This window comes from Pezoporus occidentalis, unplaced genomic scaffold (assembly GCF_034315485.1).
Source record: "Pezoporus occidentalis ecotype Australia unplaced genomic scaffold, CSIRO_AGI_Poc_V1 ctg41, whole genome shotgun sequence".
NCBI classification, from domain to species: Eukaryota; Metazoa; Chordata; class Aves; order Psittaciformes; family Psittacidae; genus Pezoporus; species Pezoporus occidentalis.
Window position 1 is genome coordinate 1,599,285 of NW_026915736.1, and position 19,224 is coordinate 1,618,508.

The 19,224-nt window shown below is 41.9% G+C and overlaps 1 long non-coding RNA gene across 3 annotated transcripts in view; it reads left to right on the top strand.

The window, feature by feature from the left end:
- Positions 1–141: 141 nt before the first annotated feature.
- LOC134171609 (uncharacterized) overlaps positions 142–19,224 on the top strand; it is a 103,474-nt gene continuing 84,391 nt past the window's right edge. For 2 of the 3 annotated variants that reach the window (XR_009967684.1, XR_009967683.1), the window contains exon 1: positions 142–7,803. This is a non-coding gene — a long non-coding RNA (uncharacterized LOC134171609). Of the gene's footprint in view, positions 7,804–8,958; positions 13,031–19,224 lie in introns of those variants that run through there. The other variant, XR_009967682.1, reaches the window with a different exon arrangement.

A 19,224-nucleotide genomic window follows, 5' to 3' on the forward strand; every position in this document is an offset into this window, starting at 1 on the left:
GAACAAACCCAGTATTTTCTCAGATTGTGTTATAGGAAAAATGTATTCGCAAAAGACACGGAACGTACATGGTTATCTCTGAATGTCATATAGTCATGAAATTTAGCATAAACTGTATCATGTAGGGGACTGTCTTTTCCAGTTAGCTGAGGTCCTTCCATTCAGTTCAGCAAGTCCTGGACTGGCCCACAAATAAAAAGACTATGCTGCAGCTAACTGAGAAATAAGAGAAGGTGATTTCTCTATAGATAATGTGAAGTTCCAGTTTGCACTGGTAGAACTTCAGAACTTCTTCAGATAGAAATTCAGTCACATGAAATCAAAGAAATCACAGAAGACAAAGGAATTATTTCAGATGAAGTTGGTGTTAGTGATGAGTTCAAGCTTTATTTGTAATTAAAATAATAGAACAAGAAAGTCCAAAAGAAAGAAAGGAAGAGTAGAAGTAGGTGGAAAAAGGAAGAAGTGGGTGACAAAATACTGGCAGGTGAGCAAAGGCCTAAATGATGACAGACAGTTTTAACAAAGACTAGTCCAAATGGTAGCAGTTTGAGTATGATCCACTGGAGGTGCTGGTTGGGTAAAAAAAAACATCAAGCTTTTTGGGGAGGGTGGAGAGGAGCAATGTGAGTTTTGGGTGGTTGTACAGAGTAGAAAGGGTTTGTTGAGATTTCCTGAAGGAGAATGAGCTTCTGATACTCCAGGGCAGTTTCTCCACAAGCAAGTACAGTAGCAACTAGGAGTGAGCCTGGAGAGCTGCAGGTCTAGTGAGGTCCCCTGGACTGCATGCTGTGTGCTTTGCCTGTGCTGCTGGGGTACCTCTTCCGTGCTCAGGTGCACCTGTAAGGAATCTGGTCTGTATTCTCGAGGACTTCTCCCTGATGCAAAGCAAAGCATGGTAAGGAGGACATTGGAGTGGCTGTCTTCAAAAGCACACTGCTGCTCTAAACTTGAACATTAATGTAAGTGCAATCTGCCAGACTTTAGGGTGGGAGTAGTGACATGGGGCAGGGCAGAGGCAATACTCAGAGTGCACTTGTTCATGGCAGTGTGTGGAGCTGAGGGGAGTGAAAGCCCAAAGGGGTACAGCATTTGATGAGGTCACCAGGAGCTGTAGTGCAGGGTAAGCCCTCCAGGAAAGGGGGAATGGCTGATGCAGGGCTGTGTAGGTGTGTTTAAAAAAATAAAGAAGACACAGTTCCCTTGACATGCATCTTAAAAGGAGGATTGTTGGATGGCTTTGTCCAATGAGATAACATTACCAGTGAGTGAGTCCCCTCCAGAGGGGACAAAAATGCCTTTTAGACATATGCAAGGTGACAGTGAAGTTAGCTAAAGCTTTGCAATATCTGTTTTCCTCTCAGGATAAAGAACTCCTCAGAAAAGCTGGTGCCTATTTAAAGGTTATTGTGATTTAGTATTTCAGAATGGATTCCCTCCTGACGTATTGCCTGTGAAATTTTGATGAGGCTTTGTAACACCAGCTCCATCAAAAAATAGGCAAAAGTAATGCACAAGAATCCCAAGTTTTCATGTGTGGTTTTTATAGATCTTTTTCTTAAGACATCCTGGAACATGCTTTGCTGTGCTTAAAGGCTTCCTTGGTGGTTGCGACCAGTGCTATGAAATAGTATTGCTGCTAGCTGGTGGTTTGCGCTGTAGAAAGCTGCTTATAATTCTCAAAGACTGCTTTCCAAATGGAATCACTTTGGTAAATGAACCCTTTAAAACTTACACTCACAAAACTGAATTCAGTTCAGGAAGCAGTGTTGATTCTTCAGTCTTTTGTGAGTCACTTCCACTGTAACATTCTCTGGAATCATTCATTTCTGAGTGTTAAATATGACTGGTTGGTAATGAGGAGTTATCATAGATTCAGAGGTATTTCCATGTTCCCTGTCAGTGTGCCACTTCATACTGTATTTATTCTCACAGAGCCTGTTATATAAAAGTACCATTTTACAGAGCGGAGGCACAGGGAGAATAAATGATGTAGATAAGTCTGTGGAAGGAAATATGTTGCAGAACTATCTTGGGTTTCCTCAGCTTAGGATGTTTACCCACTGGACTAGCTCTCCACTTGTTCTGCAGCACAGCTTATTCTTTTCTTGCTGGGGGTCTTGGTCATCCCATCCAGCACAGCCGAAACGGATGCTGCAGAAAGAGCAATCTGATGAGGCTGGATGTTACCAGAAAGCTAATAGGAGTCTTAGCTTTAGTGATAGGATTATGTCAAATAACATGATTAACCAAGACAAATGTGTTAGTACCTAATTACAGCATGTTTATATATGGCAGTACTTTGAAAACAAGGAAAGTAAAATATGCAGTGGTTATTGTCCAGAATTGTTACCCTTGCTACAAGCAATGGGTATACACAACAGTTTGACTTTTCAACTTTGCTAAAATGATTTGCTAATAAGATTTTGTCTTATGAAAGAGGATGAAATGCATGAGCAGAATGCAAACATCTTTACTAGATATTGTTAGCAGTTGTGAGGATAAATTTTAACAATGTTAGGATTTTCTAGGCCTCTTTCAAACCGACCATGTTGCCTCTCTAAATTTGCTGATTGTTGCATGTCTTTCTCTAATAACAGTTGGCCTTAATTGCTTCTGAGCAATATTTCCTTGGAAGCCCTCAGATAACAAAAGGCAAGGCAGAGCAGTCTGAATGAATTTCTACTTAGAAATGGGCCATGTTCAATCTGTAAAATATGTAGACTTTTCTTCCTTTTGCTGGGGAAAGGCAGAAGAGGGCAATAGGAGCAGGATGTGGAGAGAAGAAGCAGTGCCATGACCCTGTGGCATTTCTACATGTTGAATCAGAAGGTGACATTTAAACAAGTCTCACTACACCCAATATGAAAAGCTGCGGTGCAGATCAAATTGCTGGCTGTGCTTGAAGAGAGAAAAAAGGTCACGGCACCCATCTGTAGGTAGCCTCACCTGTGTTATGGATGTTGAGGGAGCTTGCCAGCAGGCAAAATGGGTCTTTAATGCTGTAATGCGCGCTTTTTTTTCCTTTTCTTGTTAGTTTCTTTGAGGGAATGAATGGCTCCGGACTTTCCATCTCTGGAGCTGGTGGTTTCCATACCACAGTGATTCAGCCAGCATGAACTCTTGACCAAATCCCAGTTTGTTTCCTGGTTTTGTTTTTCTAAAATACTTCACATTTAGCAGAGCACAGAGGCCTCCCTACTGTGTGACAGTGTGAGACGGAGAGCTGTGCTCCTTTTACTGGTTAGCTGTCAAAGGCCAGTTCTCTATGCTTCTGAAAACTTTGCAACTGAAATAATTGACAAGAACACACTGAAGTTTGACTAAAATTGCCCAAATTCTTACACGCTCCTGGCTTTTTGATGCTATGTGTTTATGTGGAATTTTCTTTGAGGTTTAATAAGGTCTTATTGTTGTTTGAGAAATATGCCTTGAAGAAAATGTTCCAAGGTTTAATCAGTGTGTTATTGCATAGGAAATCATATACATTTGTTTAGTTGCTACATAAACAGATTAGTATTGGCAATGATTTCAAGGAATAGTAGGTTGTTAAAGTAATGTGAAGGGCCTTGTTCCTTTGCCTTGCTGGGTGTTTTTCGATGACTGGGTTCTCTGGGATGTTCTTTTTAGCGAATATGCTGGTGGTTATCCCTGTTATTGTGTAAGTGGAAGGTTCAGTAAGGACTTGGAGAAGCTTGGCCCTGGTGTTTGAACACCATGAGAGAGATGATAGGCAGGAAATCTATAGCCTGTGGAAGCTACAAACAAAAGAAATTATACCCTGAAAATTAAAACCATAAAATGTTCTTTCAAAAGTTCATACATTTATAGATACATTATCCCAAATGATACATTGTATGAGTAAACAAAAAATAGCTCTAATAGGTTTGAGACCTAAGGAAGCCCATTACAGTTTACCTCTATGAAAACACAGCATTACTCCCTTCACACTCTCTGTCTTCTTGTTGTTCATCAGAGAGAAATACTGGTATGTACAGGTTTGTTTCAGAGCCCCCTTCATGCAGTGACCCCCACTGTCTGCTTTCTTTTTTACACTGTCCTTCTGTGTCTTCATAATTTTCTCCCTGTACTCCAGTAATTTGTTATCTGTCTCAGATTCTGCGTGAGTTGCCTGAGGCTGTGGGCTGACATAAGCTAGTTGTGTGGGGCCATCCTTCTTTTCAAACACCAGTACTTTTAAAAAGGTACAAGGCATCCAAAATGCAGGACGCAGAGTATGGGTATGCTAATAACATTAGAGTTGATTAACATACATTCAGGTCACCAAGTGTTCAGAAACTGAACTGTTTGAACTTAGGTTGTCTTCTCAGCAGAAGTTCAACCTTGTTTTGCATACGTGCAATGAAACAACATTTCATAACTTGACCACGTAGGGTGTTTTTTTACTTTCTAGCACAGCCTTTGAATGAGCAATCAGGGGGGACCTGGTGCAGCCATTGCTACGTGTACTGTGACTGGAAAGGCGCCTGTCTGTCCTGCTCCACATGGCACTAATACTGTGCCATCTTGGCTGTGCGTGAGATTGAGTCTAGTTGTAGTGGACATATGACATGTGGAGCCAGCCTATAGGGGAGCAGGTAAGCATCCTTGCTACTGTGGCTTTGGAATCATTGATGATAGATTACATTGCTGGAGTCAGTGGTATAAGACCAACGTAACATCCATAATCATCTCTGACACCTCAGATTTTCACATTTCAGAATGTAAAATACAGCCATCTTTTTGTACTCCATTTTCTAAGGTGACTGGCCCAGTCTGAAGGTTCTGGAGTGTTCCGGAGTGAGAAGCAAGTGCTGAACCATATGTGGAGAATACTATATGGTATCCCATACTGAAATATGCAATTTTCTTCCTGAACAGGGCAAGGTGAAAAGGAAAGAGGAGTTATTTCAGCTCAATGAATAATTTGCACAGAAGAATTTTTTCCAGAGTATCCACCTTCTCTTCTACTTGCATCACATTGATGATGCAATTGCTGTTCTCTGGTATTTATGTACCCTCACAATTTCTAGTCCTCTGTCTCCTGCTGAAGGCCTTTGGCCTCCTGTTTGGCTGCATGTAAAAGCATCTTTCAGCCAAGAAAGTGTGAGCAATCTTGCTTGCTTCTTGGCATTTGTTGGCATAGAGTTAAACTTATGTTTCTGAAGGAAGTTTCAGAGGGCATCCATTAACCTGAGGATCCAGTGCTTTAGGGAATGGATGAGGCATGAATGGACATGACATGGTTAGGTTGGTTCAAAGGCAAGAAACTGGTAGGAGGAGACTGCTTTGCACCAGGACAGTGTTACTGCTCCCCCAGAGGGTCCGGGAAAAGTAGGTAAGGAGAACATGGGCCTCCAAATGTGGAACTGGAATGGTGAAAGGAGGAAATAGGGGCCTAGGTATGGAAATCTGTCATGAAGCTGAGACAGGGCCAGGGTTTCAAAGGTGTTTCTTGAAGTGGAAGGATGTTGAGAGATGTTTGGAGAGGGCTTTGGGAATCTAAAGAAGAAAGAAGGGCACCAAGTGCTTGCAGGACAACAAAACAATATATACTACCCAGTACCCACTTGGCCCTGCAAGCAATAGAGGGATCCTTGTGTGGGTCTGCAGTTTTGGAAACATCTATTTATTTTGTCTGCCTCCATGATTAGGAGGCAAATTTAGGGCTTATCTACTTGGGGAAATCCCTGCAAAATAGGCTGGGGTATGAATTTACAGCCTACTTAAAGACCCAGCAGTAAATGCAGTGTAAATTCACACTTCAGCTTACTTCACAGGAACTCCCCCGCAGAAACAAGCCCTCAGAGTCACCTCTGTACCTCAGTCTGGTGCTAAAAGTGAGTGGAAGCTTCTCAAAATGTGGGCCCCTAATTCCATTTTTATATCTGGGTTTTTCTGTCTCCTGGGGCTTTTTGCAGCTGCTATAAATCACTGTTGCTTAGCTGAGGTTGGGGAAGCTGGGCCACTTTATGCTGCTCAGGATCTGGCCCTTTGCCTCAAGTAACCTTTTATTATCAATTGGCCAGAGGGTATTTTCCTTTTTGCGAGCTTTGTTGAGCTTGTTCATTCACTCCCACCACTGCTGATGTCTTTTTTTTTTCTTTCTTCTTTATTTTTTTTTTCCCTGTGAATTTTGTGTTGTGTCTTTCCTCCCATGTAATTTCCTAATAGTGAACTAGTGACAGAGTGGGCTGCTGGTATTTCATCTTGTGGCTGGAGAGGTCAGGCTGTTTCTGATACAGACAAACACTCCATTACAGTAAACTCACAAAAAGTTTCCTTTTCAACCTGAAAGGAGAAGGAAACAGAGTCTCCACCAATGGGCTTTCAAGAATTATTTCTGTGAGCTGAACTTAAACTAGATGCCAGTTTGGTAACGTTCTGCGTTGTTCTGTGCAGAGGAAGGAGGAAAAAAAAAAAAGAGGAAGATGTATTATTTCTTCTTTCTTTTTGCTGAGATTTGGATTCAGTCCTGACTCCTTATCAGATTAAGGTCCTGCAATGAAAACACCAAGCCTTTTCATATGCACTATTGAAGAAATGGTCATTGCTGATGTCCAGCTAAAAGAGCATAAGGATTAAGGATTTAAAGCTTCAGAGTTCTCTGTATGCTTCTGGTATTTAGGAAAACTTGCTTATTGACAGGAAGAAAGCAGTAATAAGGCAAATACATAGAACAATATGTTTCTTGCTGTACTTTAGGTCAGAACTAAGAACACTGCCCCTGTCTACTTGATGTCAGTTTGATTTAAATTTATTGGAATGCTCCAGGGTATACACGAGTCGAATCCTGTAATCCATGGTGAATTAGTATGTATCCAGTATAGCAGCGTTCTCTGTGCATGGAATAATTTGACATAAAATGTGCTCTCTGCTGCTCAGGAGAGAGGCAAATGCAACAAAGTATTTATTGTCTTACTGTTTGCTACTTGGACTTAGCTGAGTTGCCCTTTATTAGAAAGACATGAATAAAATTAATGTAAGTGTTGAAGGAATAGCAACTGCAGGATAACAAATACTTAGGCCCCAAACTTGACATAGTATCATAAATCAATATTTTTTTTAAGAGATTTAGTTCTTCTTTCTGCTTAATTCCTTGATTTGTGGCACCAGTTTGCTTAAATTTTCTTCTGTGGTAACTTGAGTAACTTTATGCTTCTCCCTTCTACAGAAAATTTAGTATTGATTTGCTGACTTCCTCTTTAAATGCAGACAAAAATCCCCTGTTTGCTAAATTAAGAAACCAATAACATGGAATGAAAACATGCATTACATTGCATTGCCTGAACTTTGTGCTTTGTTGACTTTGACATGTGCTGTCAATTGTTAAAATACATGTTTATACCAAATATAATATTTTCTTTTCCCTACCATTCTCGTATTATACCAGAATAAAAAATTAAAGGGTAGTTAGAAGTTTGGTTAATTTAAGTGTGGGAGCATATTATCAATTGAAAAATATTATTTGAATTGTCATTTTGTAGCTGTTCTATTATTTGAATGGACTTTGCAAGGTCAAATGTAGACCAAGTGAAAACAAAGTTTAGCTTATGTGTTTGCACACATTTGTGCTAGGTGTGAGTCACGAATATCATGTACACTTGATAATATTATTCCATCTTTCACACACTGATTTTTATTAGTTACGAAATACTTGCAGGGAAGAGACAGTGTCCTCCTGCTTCTCTTGGTTTGTGGTGCATCTATCTGCAGCACATACAGAACTTGGTCTAGACAGCATGGCTAATTTATAAGCTGTGGAAACAGGATCCTATAAGGAGTTGTACAGGACACACTGCTGTAAGTATTGTTCTCCAAGTGTTCCCTTCATATTTGCATAATAAGCATACTTCAGTTGGTGACATATGCTTGAATGTGACTGATCTTTTAAAAGCTGGTTGATGAGGGATGCTCTCCTAAGCCTGGGGAGCCTGAGTGGAGCATTCAGTGCCTGGCTGCCTGACTCTATCTGCTTACTCAAATAGAATCATCACAGAACCATAGAATAGTTAGGGTTGGAAAGGACCTTAAGATCATCTAGTTCCAACCCCCCTGCCATGGGCAGGGACACCTCCCACTAAATCTTTTTCTTTCCAGCTGTATCTGACATAGGCATTTGCTGTTCTGCCTCAGCCACCGGGTAGGTACAAGCCCAGCCAGATCGGAATCTCACTGCCATTGCAGTCTCTATGCCAAATCTATGTTTAAAGGCATCTCCATTATTGTGGTCAAAATTCCCATTTAAGAAGAACAGTTAGTATTTTTCAGAGGGCGAACAATCCACAAGTCAATGATCAGTGAAGTGTTAAATGAAGAATGATGTATGTCTCTGGCAGTCTTCACACCTGTAAGAAGCCTGAAAAGAGCCTGACTGTGCCATATTTCATCTAGCTACCTGCTTTATGTGTCTGGAATGAAAATGCACAAAATCTCATTCCCCTGCAGGAGATAAAGGGCCATGTCACATCAGACAGCTGGGTGTTCAGATCCTGTCCTTGGGCGTATTTCACTGGGGCTCAAACTGCCCTCCTACATGGGCATGGCAGAAACCCCCCTGCAAAATGGGCAGCTGCTTCAAGGTCACTCGTGCTTGCAAATCTTGTACCTCTGTACAATGTTGTGGATCCTTTGGGTCATGTCTGCTTCCTGACAATACTGCCCTGCACGAGTGTGCCCGTGCAAGAGTTTTGAAACCAGCAGGAGAGTCTAGCTGCTTTCACATTGACGGAGCCTTGTTTTTCCCTGCAACTTCCCCAGCTATGCAGCTTCGGCCCAAGTAGATTCTCCCAGAGGGTAAAAAGTTCTGCACAATCCAAGCTGAGTAAATAAGTCAAAGCTATGTTAAAAGGGCAGGGTTGCAGGTTTTTGTGTTAGTCTCAACGCAAAGTTTCACACACAATACCAAAATCATGCAGAAGGAATCTCTCTTCCAAACCCTTGGGCCAATGGCTTCTTTTCTTTGTCTGAAAACATGCACAGCATATGACCAGGCAGTGGCCTTCATACTGATGAGTGATACACATCTCCACACAGATAGGTTGTGGCACACTTGAGTTTCATGTGCATCAGTAGTTGACTTCTACAGAAGTTACTTTTTATGTTATTATCATTAATATTAGTGGGTTTTGAGTACTGCTTTCATGATAGTTTTATATGGTTATTGTGTTAAGAAGCCACAGTTTGAGTTCCTTTTTCATTTGTCTTGTCCATTGGACACAGTCAAAAGAAAAGACCATACAGGTAGGAATCTCCTACTTGAGTAGACTGAAGGCTAGGTATCTAGTCTAAGGAAAGTGTATGGGTGCTCTGTTTCTCCCTCATCACTGAAGGCAGAGAGAGTGATTCATCAGGTACATAAGACTGAATCATCTAGCAGTACTGTCTGTCTCTGATGGTGATGGGGAGAGCTGGGACGATTAGTGTAGACTAGGCATTAACTTTAGGGCAAAGAGGCATGCTTTTCTTGCTCAGAGACAGGGAAGTGTGAGTTTAATTTCCAATTAGCAGTATTTAGATGCAAATTAGCATAAAAAGAGCCTGGAGTGCTGCATGTCAGCAAAGGCAGGTGTTGCCCACAGACGGATCAATGTGCTGCAGATGCTTGAGCATACTGTATATGCCCAAAGCTTCTCTTTGCCACATCTTCAGTGAGCATCTCTTGCATGACGAGATGTAGGCAGAGGTTCTGTTTTGCTGACTTTGTGAAGGCAGCTTTAGCTTCTGGAAGGTTGTACATAGACAGCTATGGTGGAAATATCTAGTCTAGTGAAAGGTGGGCTGAGTTCAGACTATCAGAAACCTCACTCCTGGTTTTCTCATGCCAGCAGTGTATCTAGGTCAGTTGGTGGCTGGAGTTTTCTTTACTGAAGGGCTTCTTCTATTGGGAAGATAAAAGTGTACTGGTGTGAAGATGCTCTGCACTGAAAGTTTGTTCCCCTTCCTGTGGAACACATCAGCACTTCTTAGATCAGTGTTGCTTTATTATATCAGGCAAAGCAGGGGCCACCTCAGGGTTAGAGACCTTTTATGTTGCTAGCATGGTGCAAACAGACATTTGTTATAAATCAGCACTGGAACATAGTTAAAAATGTATCTTTACAGTTTACGGAAGATCTCTCTTTCTCTGGGAAGAAGAAGGCTGCTGTGAGTTTTATTCCACTGTGGTCAAGTTATTTCTAGTGCAGTGTGAAAGACAAATCAGGAAGTTTTAGATACCATCTTTTGAAGAGAATGAAACTGGATTCAGTACCGCTGTCTGTAGAAAGGTAAAGTCTAGCAACAACTGCAGTATACGACTATTCCAGTTGTCCCTCTCCATCTTTTTATACATATATAAATATTGGTTTAGAGTATCTCATTTGTCTATCTCAGGCATGTTTTAGTTCTAGTGCTGGCATTCAAATCTAAGATTACTTCTGGAGATAATTTGAATAATTTTATAATTATGAGAAATCCTGGGGAGGTGTCTCCATGTTTACAGAGGAGAACCCTGCTGTACCACACTCCAGATTTATCAACACAGCCAGATCTTCTTTTAGTATATTATAGTTTAATTAGCTTAACATCTTGAATCATAATCTGTTTCTTTCTGGCTGAAGCATACACACACAAAAAAAAAGACAAAATGCAAAATGTAAGTAGTTGTGATCTCTGCCACTTGGATTTGGTACCATCTGTTAGCATGACTTCTTCTTATAGTCATTTTCAAATTTGTTTGTTGAACTGGAGTTTGTGCTGTGGATAACATTGCCCTTCACTGCGAATCTCAGATGTGGTTCCCCTGAGAGAACCTCCCTGCCACTCTGAGATCTGGAATGTAATTGTCTCCTGCTCAAAATGACTATGCTTCTAGAAAGTAGCAGCACTGTTTATGCTAGCTGAGGATCTACTCCATAACGTACTTCAATTGGGCAGTGAACCAAAATGTCACCCTAGAGGAGCAATTGCCATGAAAAGCTTGGCAGAGTTTCCCAAAATATGTTGGAGGTGTCTGAGCTTCTCAAGCCACAGATATTTCCTTGGCTTCTCTAGAATATTACTTCACCATTAACTTGTTCTGTTTACACCTCTTTCAGAAGGGTTGATGTTTCTGATTTTTCGTCCTCTTTTTCACCACGTGTCTTCCAGTGACAGCTGGAAAGGGTTGGACGGAATTAAAGAGGTGGCCAGCCTGTGCCTTGGAGACGTATGTAGTGTTGAGTGTTCCAAGGGTACCTCTCATTTTGGGTCAACATGATATACAAAGGTCTTTGTGCTCACCAGGCATGCTGGGTAGTCTGGTCTTGTGGCTGTGAGTGGAAGCAAGCTAGATTGCTACACCAGCATCTCTGAAATGCCCAAACCATCCTGCTGTAGAGACATAGGTTCTGGTCAGCTTCTCCTGCCTATCCATTCCTCCTGGACTTCCCCTGCCTCTCACTTTACTGAGATAAGCGATATGTATCTCATTGATCTCAGCAGTGTGAAGACTTTGACAGTGTGAAGACTTTGTGTGTGATTTGTTACATCAGCTACTCCAGGGCAGTCTGTCTCTCTGTCCCAGTATTATTCCTGGCTCTGTTCTTAAAGTCCTCCACTTTGAACCCTCTGCAGTTAACCTCTCCTGATGCTTCACTATCAACTTTTTTTGGAGATTTTCCTTGTGTGGGCACTTTTCCACCCACTGATTATCCCTTCTCTCTCCTCTGTCACTGTCATTGCGAACCAGCACTCACATCATGGTCACCTTACAAGCTGCAGAGGCTAATGGCATCAGGCTGTATATATTCTTACTGTGTGGCATTTTCCGGTTCCATTTCCTTTCGTGGTCACGTGTTGATCAGGCAAGGACAGGAAGAGAATGAAAAATGAAACAGTTAAATGAGGTCAAAGTCTCTCTTTTGACAGAGAGTAACCACCATTCCTCTAGAATAGGAGCAGAAAATAGCAGCTTGTGTCACTTTGTGTGATGATGATTGTAATAACCATAGGAAATAGTATACTTCCCTTGTGTCTTTGCAGCTTCAGGAGCAGATGAACGATAATTTTGGTTCCTTCTCCTCAGATTGAGGAATGGATGACTAATGGCATTGTGACTGGTACCATCTAATTGGCTCAAAAGAATTTTCTGGTTGTTCTCATGATTAGCATCACCTCCCATCATGTGCAAACCATTGGAGAGCAAACATTTCCTTTTGAACTGTCATGGTATGAAGAAGATGCAAAAGTACTGGGTTCCTGAAGTAATTCAATATATATGAAGTATGTATGAATCAGTATTCTGATCTTCCCATGCAGCAAGTCATGATGACTGATCTATTTCCACAGTTGCTAATTATATTATGTTAAAAAATACTTGGTGTTGAAGTGACTTCTATGCAAAGTTTCTGTGAAGTTGAGATACAAGGACTCATCAGGAAGGTAAAACTGAAATATTTTGCTTTTAGTCAGTTTGATCCATTTCAAACCAGTTTGTTGACCTGGATTGCTGTGTGTTACTTAATATTAAGTTTGAGCCATCTGCCTGAACTGCAGATGGTATTTTGGGGACAGGTAATATTGCATCCGGATTATTTTTTTCAGCCATACCCACCTCTATATTATCTAACCAAGGGTGTGTTGCAGTTTCCCTTCTTACCTACTGCAGTAGTGCTGGATGATGGGAAAGAGCTTGATCAGAGAGTCTTGCTTTAGAAAGATGAGACAGACTGATGTCAACCCAAAACATTTTGTTTTGTTTCAACTCATTGAAATGAAATGTTTCAATTCAGGAATATAAAACCACTCATGTTTTTTCATCAAAGTGCAGAAATAAAATATTTGGCACTTTCTAATGTCATATTTTGAAGGTAAGGGTAAGAATTTCTCAGATGTGGTTGACAGGTTATCCTCCCTTCCACACGAGTGGATGTACTTACACAGGCCTGCTGGGAAGAGCTGGCACTTAGGTGATGAAGAAATAGAGTCCAGCACATTGCACCATATACCAGCCTGGTGAGAAGAGGGCTTCATGTGCAGTTTGAGAGAGGCCAGTGCAAAAGTTACCTAGGTAAGTAAAAATTAAGAAACATTGAAGAAAAAATTTGGAAAGTTTAAAGGGCAAATATTACAGAAACACCTTTGGGAGGTAAAGAGGGCAAATGTCAATACAAACATGGGGAAAATAGAACCTGATGTTGTAGCACAGAAGTAAATTATATACTTACAGGCACATTAGAAATTTGCTGGGATAAGTCACAGGACTGTGATATTTGTACAGCTCACTATGGAAGGACAGGCTTGGAGAAATGGAGAAGCATTATGCATGCTTGTTCTGAAGTTGTGGAAAAAAGGAGGGACAGACTTGTCTGGGTCAAGTTAGAAAAAGAGCAGAACCTCTTTGACAGGTGGGTGTAGTTTAAGCCACCACCCTGGGAGGACTGGAAAGATGTTTTTGGAAGCACTTAGCGCACTCAGCGGCAATGGACACTTTATCTGGATGTTGCATGGAAAGGCAATAGGGCAAAACCCCTCAATGTATTCTCATCTTGGGATGTACTGAGGCAACTCTGTTTCACAAGGTAGAAGTTTTTATGAAGGTATTTAGCTGAGTCTTCCTAAGAAGGACTTACCTGTGCGTAGTATCATAGAATAGTTTGAGTTGGAAGGGACATTTAAAGCTCATCCAGTCCAACTCCCCTGCAATGAGCAGGGACACCTTCAGCTAGATCTGGGTGCCCAGAGCCCCATCTAACCTCACCATGAATGTTTCCAAGGAGGGGACATCTGCCTTTTAAACTAATGTAATTTTCCAGTTTATAGGGCAGCTTGATAAGGAAAAAAAAAAAAGAAAAGAAAAGAGTAGAACCATAGAATAGTTAGGGTTGGAAAGGACCTTAAGATCATCTAGTTTCAACCCCCTGCCATGGGCAGGGACACCTCCCACTAAACCATGCCACCCAAGGCTCTGTCCAATCTGGCCTTGAACACTGCCAGGGATGGAGCATTCACAACTTCCCTGGGCAACCCATTCCAGTGCCTCACCACCCTTACAGGAAAGAATTTCTTCCTTATATCCAATCTAAACTTCCCCTGTTTAAGTTTTAACCCGTTGCCCCTTGTCCTATCACTGCAGTCCCTAGTGAAGAGTCCCTCTCCAGCATCCCTGTAGGCCCCCTTCAGATACTGAAAGGCTGCTATGAGGTCTCCACACAGCCTTCTCTTCTCCAGGCTGAACAGCCCCAATTTTCTCAGCCTATCAAAGTATGCCTATCAGTATGCAGCAGATATCATACAGATACTCTTTCAATCTTGATATATCTCTGGATCTTGGCTTTCAGCATTATCTTTCATTATATTCCCTGACTAGGTTACCAGTCAAAATGTGGGTGATAAGACTGGCTAATTTGACCCAGTCAAGTTGCCTGGCTGGATAAATAACCTAATGAGGTGATAAGGTAAAGAGACAAACCTCAAGCATTAGGAAAAGTGTTCTAATTGCACAAGTAAGATCACAGTACAGGTTATTTAAGGGAGAAAGCAGAATTTTCTTGACTGAATCTTGCAAGAACTAGGGTGACAAATATTTTTCAAAGGTAATCTAAGTTATTTATTCTGCCTTAGAGCAAGGGAAGAGATTAAATAATCTCTCCAGATCGCCTCTAGGCATGGATTTTTAAGACACTGGGGGGATTTTTGAGATCCCTGCTTCTCAGGTGGAAGTCAGGACAAGGATAAACACTGTACCATAGAAACGTTCCTCGGGGCAGGTGTATGACTTCTGTGTTGTACTGAAAAGAATTATTCTTTATCTGCTCTGCAGAACTTTAGACAAGGATGCCCAGCTTCCCAGGTTGAAAGGCTGCACATCAGACCAGCATAAGCATTTCTGCAGATTATGTGAAAATGTTTTTGCATGAACCTAATTTTATGAAAGTTATGCTTCAATGATGAGGAACAAAGGAAGGGCATGGGATGGAAATGTGCAGTGTAAACAGCTCATACTGCTCCTAGCAATTGCATGGTTTTAATTGGGTAACAGATCATGAACTATATTTGTAAAGATTATTCAGCAGTTTAAAAAAAAACCCAAAACATTTAAGAAAACCATGCCCTTCTGGAGACATCTGGCAAACAGATAAGGAGCCAAAGTTCATTTCATAGGTGAGTCATTGCTTCTGTGTCCTGCCCTGACATACCCACACTAAACTCTTGCTGGCTTCAGCAGATGGTGTGGTCAGCCTAAAGGAGAGCATGGTCTCTTGGTGTGGTTCTGGCCTGACTTTGGTCTCACACTGATTTGTTGGCAATTTTAGGCAATCAGGGAGGAACGAAGAAGATACTTTAGCACTCCTCTTTCACACTTGCCCCTTCTTGTCCCGTCCCTCTCATTGCTTCTACTGCTCCCTCCATGGCCAGGGACTTGCTGTACATTTTTCTGGGTGGTGAACACGTGGCCTATCTTTCTGCCAAGCCCTGGCTTGTGTGTGATAGCTGTAAAACTTCTTGCCTTTAATCACAGAATCATAGAACCATTGGATTGGAAGGGACTTTCAAAGGTCATCTAGTCCAATTCCCCTGCACTGAGCAGGGATAACTTCAACTAGATCAGGTTGCTCAGAACCACATCCAGCCTTGAATGTCTCCAGGAATGGTTCGACTACCACCTCTCTGGGCAGTAATACTGCAGTAAAATACTACTCCAGTATTTTACCACCCTCATTGTAAAGAATTTTTTCTTCACGTCCAGCCTGAATCTCCCTCTTTTAGTTTAAAAGCTTCACCGCTCATCTTATCACAGCAGGACCTGCTAAAAAGTCTTTCCTCATCTTTTTTATAGGCCCCTTTTAAGAACTGAAAGGCCACAATAAGGTCTGCTGGAGTCTCCTCCAGGCTACAACCCCAACTCTCTCAGCCTTTCCTCATCGGGGCGGTGCTCTGATCATTTTTGTGGTCTTTCTCTAGACCCTCTCCAACAGGTCCGTATCTTTCCTGTACTGAGGATTCCAGAACTGGACCACAGTACTGCAGGTGAAGTCTCACCAGAGCAGAGGGGCAGAATCATGCTTCTTTGAATGCAGCCCAAGATATGATTTGCCTTCTGGGCCACAAATGCACATTGCCAGTTCACATCCAATCTTTCATCCACCAGTACCCCCAGGTCCTCTCCTCTGGGGCACCCTCAATCCCTTCATCTCCCAGTCTGTATTGATACTGAGGGTTGCCCTGATCCAGGTGCAGGACCCTGCACTTGGCCCCATTGGACCTCTTGAGTCTCTTCAAGTCCCTCTGGATAGCTTCCAATCCCTCAGGTGTGTCAACTGCACCACTCAGCTTCATGTTATCTGCAAACTTGCTGACAGCACACTCAATCACACTATGTCACTGATGAAGATATTAAACAATACTGGTCCCAGTATGGACTTCTGAGAGACACCACTTGCCACTGGTGTCCATCCCAACGTTGAACCGTTGATCACTACCCTCTGGATGTGACCATCCAGCCAATTCCTCATCCACCGAACAGTCCACCCATCAAATCCATATTGCTCCAGTTTAAAGAGAAGGATGTGTATGGGACTCTGTCAAAAGCTTTACAGAAGTCCAGATAAACAAAGGCCACCACTGTTATCTTCCAGCATGCCTTGCCCTTGCTACAGGGATGGCTGTTGCTTGCGAAGCATAGAGTGATCTGCTAATTATAAAATTGCAAGAACTCTATGTAGTTTTATATTGAATTACAGAAGTACCAATTTAATTGATTGCATGGAATTGCAACCAGCAATTCAGCAGCTGCCTCGTGAGCCATCCTTGCAGGAGGAGAACCTCAGAGAGATCAGTGAGTTGGATGCTGAGAGATGGGAATTGGTCTAGTCATCCCGAGAGAAATCATCCCCATTTGTGAGTCAAAGCCTGCAGTCTCTTGCCTGAGATGAAGGGAATCTCCCAAGGGCAGCTAATCTTGCATGATCTCATCGCTTGAGATCAAACATCAAGATATCGGGTCAATAGATATCTCTAAAAGTATATGAAAACCTCATTCAAATTCACATTTAGCTCTAGCCAAAACACAACCCGAATCACGATCCAAATAACCTCCTCCTCAGCCCACCTTCATTGCCGTTCTGTTTCAGTGGCAGATGCAGCACAGAAGAGATGCCTGAATGCTTAATTCAGAAATTTACTGTTTAAGGCATTACTTGTATGAACACCAGCGTAACACATAGAATACCAATGCCCTAAATTTAGTAGTTTTGTCTGAGTCATTTTCACTATGTGGGAGGGCTGTGAAGACACTCCGCAGAGTGGAGAAACTTGCTGGTAGTGTCTGTCCAATGAGATTATTTTTCTAAAAAGTCAGAACACAACAGAACTACAGAAATGTTTGTGAGTAAAATGCAATTTTGCTGCAGACTTCAGCACAGGAAAGGGGTGGTGTTGCTCTCCACCCACTTCAAAAGCTGAAGTCAAGTTTGACTGATACATATCTCTGATACCAAAATAGACATCGAACTTTTCATGACAGCGACACACAGACACAGGTAAACACTCTGGCTGCATGATTTGGAGGGGCACAATGTGCTGTAATCCCCAGGTTTGTCTGTGCAATTACATCTTATTTTCAGAACTTCTAGCAATAGCAGCTGAGTTGTTGCAATCCTACACGTTACCAAGGAGCAGTCAAATGCTGTTCCTGGGCTTATTCACTGGGGGATGAAATGTCCTACTGAAGAGCAGCTGACTTTTGCCACAGAAGTCATTCAGTAGGGCTAGTAGTGGATGCACAGTTTTGTAAATAGATGTGGGCACGGATAATTAGGTGTGGATGTGACGGAGGCATTTAGACTCGGTGCTCTAAACTGGTAACATCTTCCCGCCAGTCTGGATTTTATTCTTACTCCATTAGCCTTTCTGCTTAAATGCAGCTGATTTCAAATTGGTATGAATGAATTTAGCAATTCTATTTGGGAGATTTTTTCCTGGGACCCTGTGGAATAAAACTGCTCCTTTCCTCAAAGGAAAACCTAACTTCACTGCCTGAGTTTAGTCAGAATTTATCATGGTTTTACTCTGAATAAAAGTTAGTTCTAGCTCAGCCCTGCACTCTGGGTTTGGAGTGGACTTTTCATCAGGCAGAGATGTAACATGTTTTCGTGTACTGTATACTGTCTAATATCAGTTATGGAAGATATGTAGACATGGTGGGACTTGATTCTGTGGCCCTGATTTCATAAGTAGTGTCACCTGAGTTCAAGGCTCTGCTCACACAAACTGGAGGATCAGTTGTAATGTGTTAATGCCAATGAGAGGAACTCTGTCCCTAGAGAAACTCCAGTAAAATCAAAACCTTGTTAATAGAAGAAGTAGTTCACTGTTATCATAAATGGAGCAAATGGCAAACAAAATCCCACTTTGCTTTTTGTTCCCATGCAGGCATTTAGCTGCCAGGAAAGACCAGTCTTATAAACATGAAATTATATCCATGGTAACAGGCAAGCCGTGTTTAACTTTGCAGCATGTTAAAAAGTACATTAAAAAAAAAGAAGAAAAAAGGATTGTACTGCTGAGAATAGCAATTATGACTTTCAAGGCAGCTATTTTAACTTAGCCTGGGAGTTGTTGACTGGTGAGGGTAAGGGCCAGAGACACATCTCCTTCCTCAGAACACTTGTTGCTAGACATTCCCAGAAGGTATTATTGCTTAAATACAGCTTGTGTTTTCTTCACCCAGATTCCTTTAACTAGAAATATACGACAGGTTGTGAAACTGGACTGCAGCAAAGCCCTGCTGGTGCTATTCTACCCTTCAGGAGTGCACAGTGCTGGGTCTGTGCAACTGTCATGCGCTTGTCCCGTTTGGGTAAGTACTGGATTCTAGGATCCTGCTTTGTAATATGGCATCCTGGGATTATAAGCACTCTCTCGGGTGCTGTTTAGTGACTCCTGCATCATGTTAGAAAGCAGACATTGCTTGCAGAACAGGAGAGCAGCTGGAGCAGGGAATCGACTGAATTAGTGTCTGGGCTGGAAAACGTATTGGGAAAAGTAACTGAAAGATCCCAACTTGGAGGAAAAGCTGAAGCTCAAAACTGCAGATGGTTTTCTTGTATGTACGATAATGTCAAACCCAAAAATGGGAGTTTTCGCACTCTGTTGTCTGTTTAGCGCAAAGTGAAAAATATGTACTGGAAAATGAAGCCCCGTGTCTGGAGAAAATAGCTATGACAGTGCCTATACAATACCATATAGGGCTGTGTGGAAGTT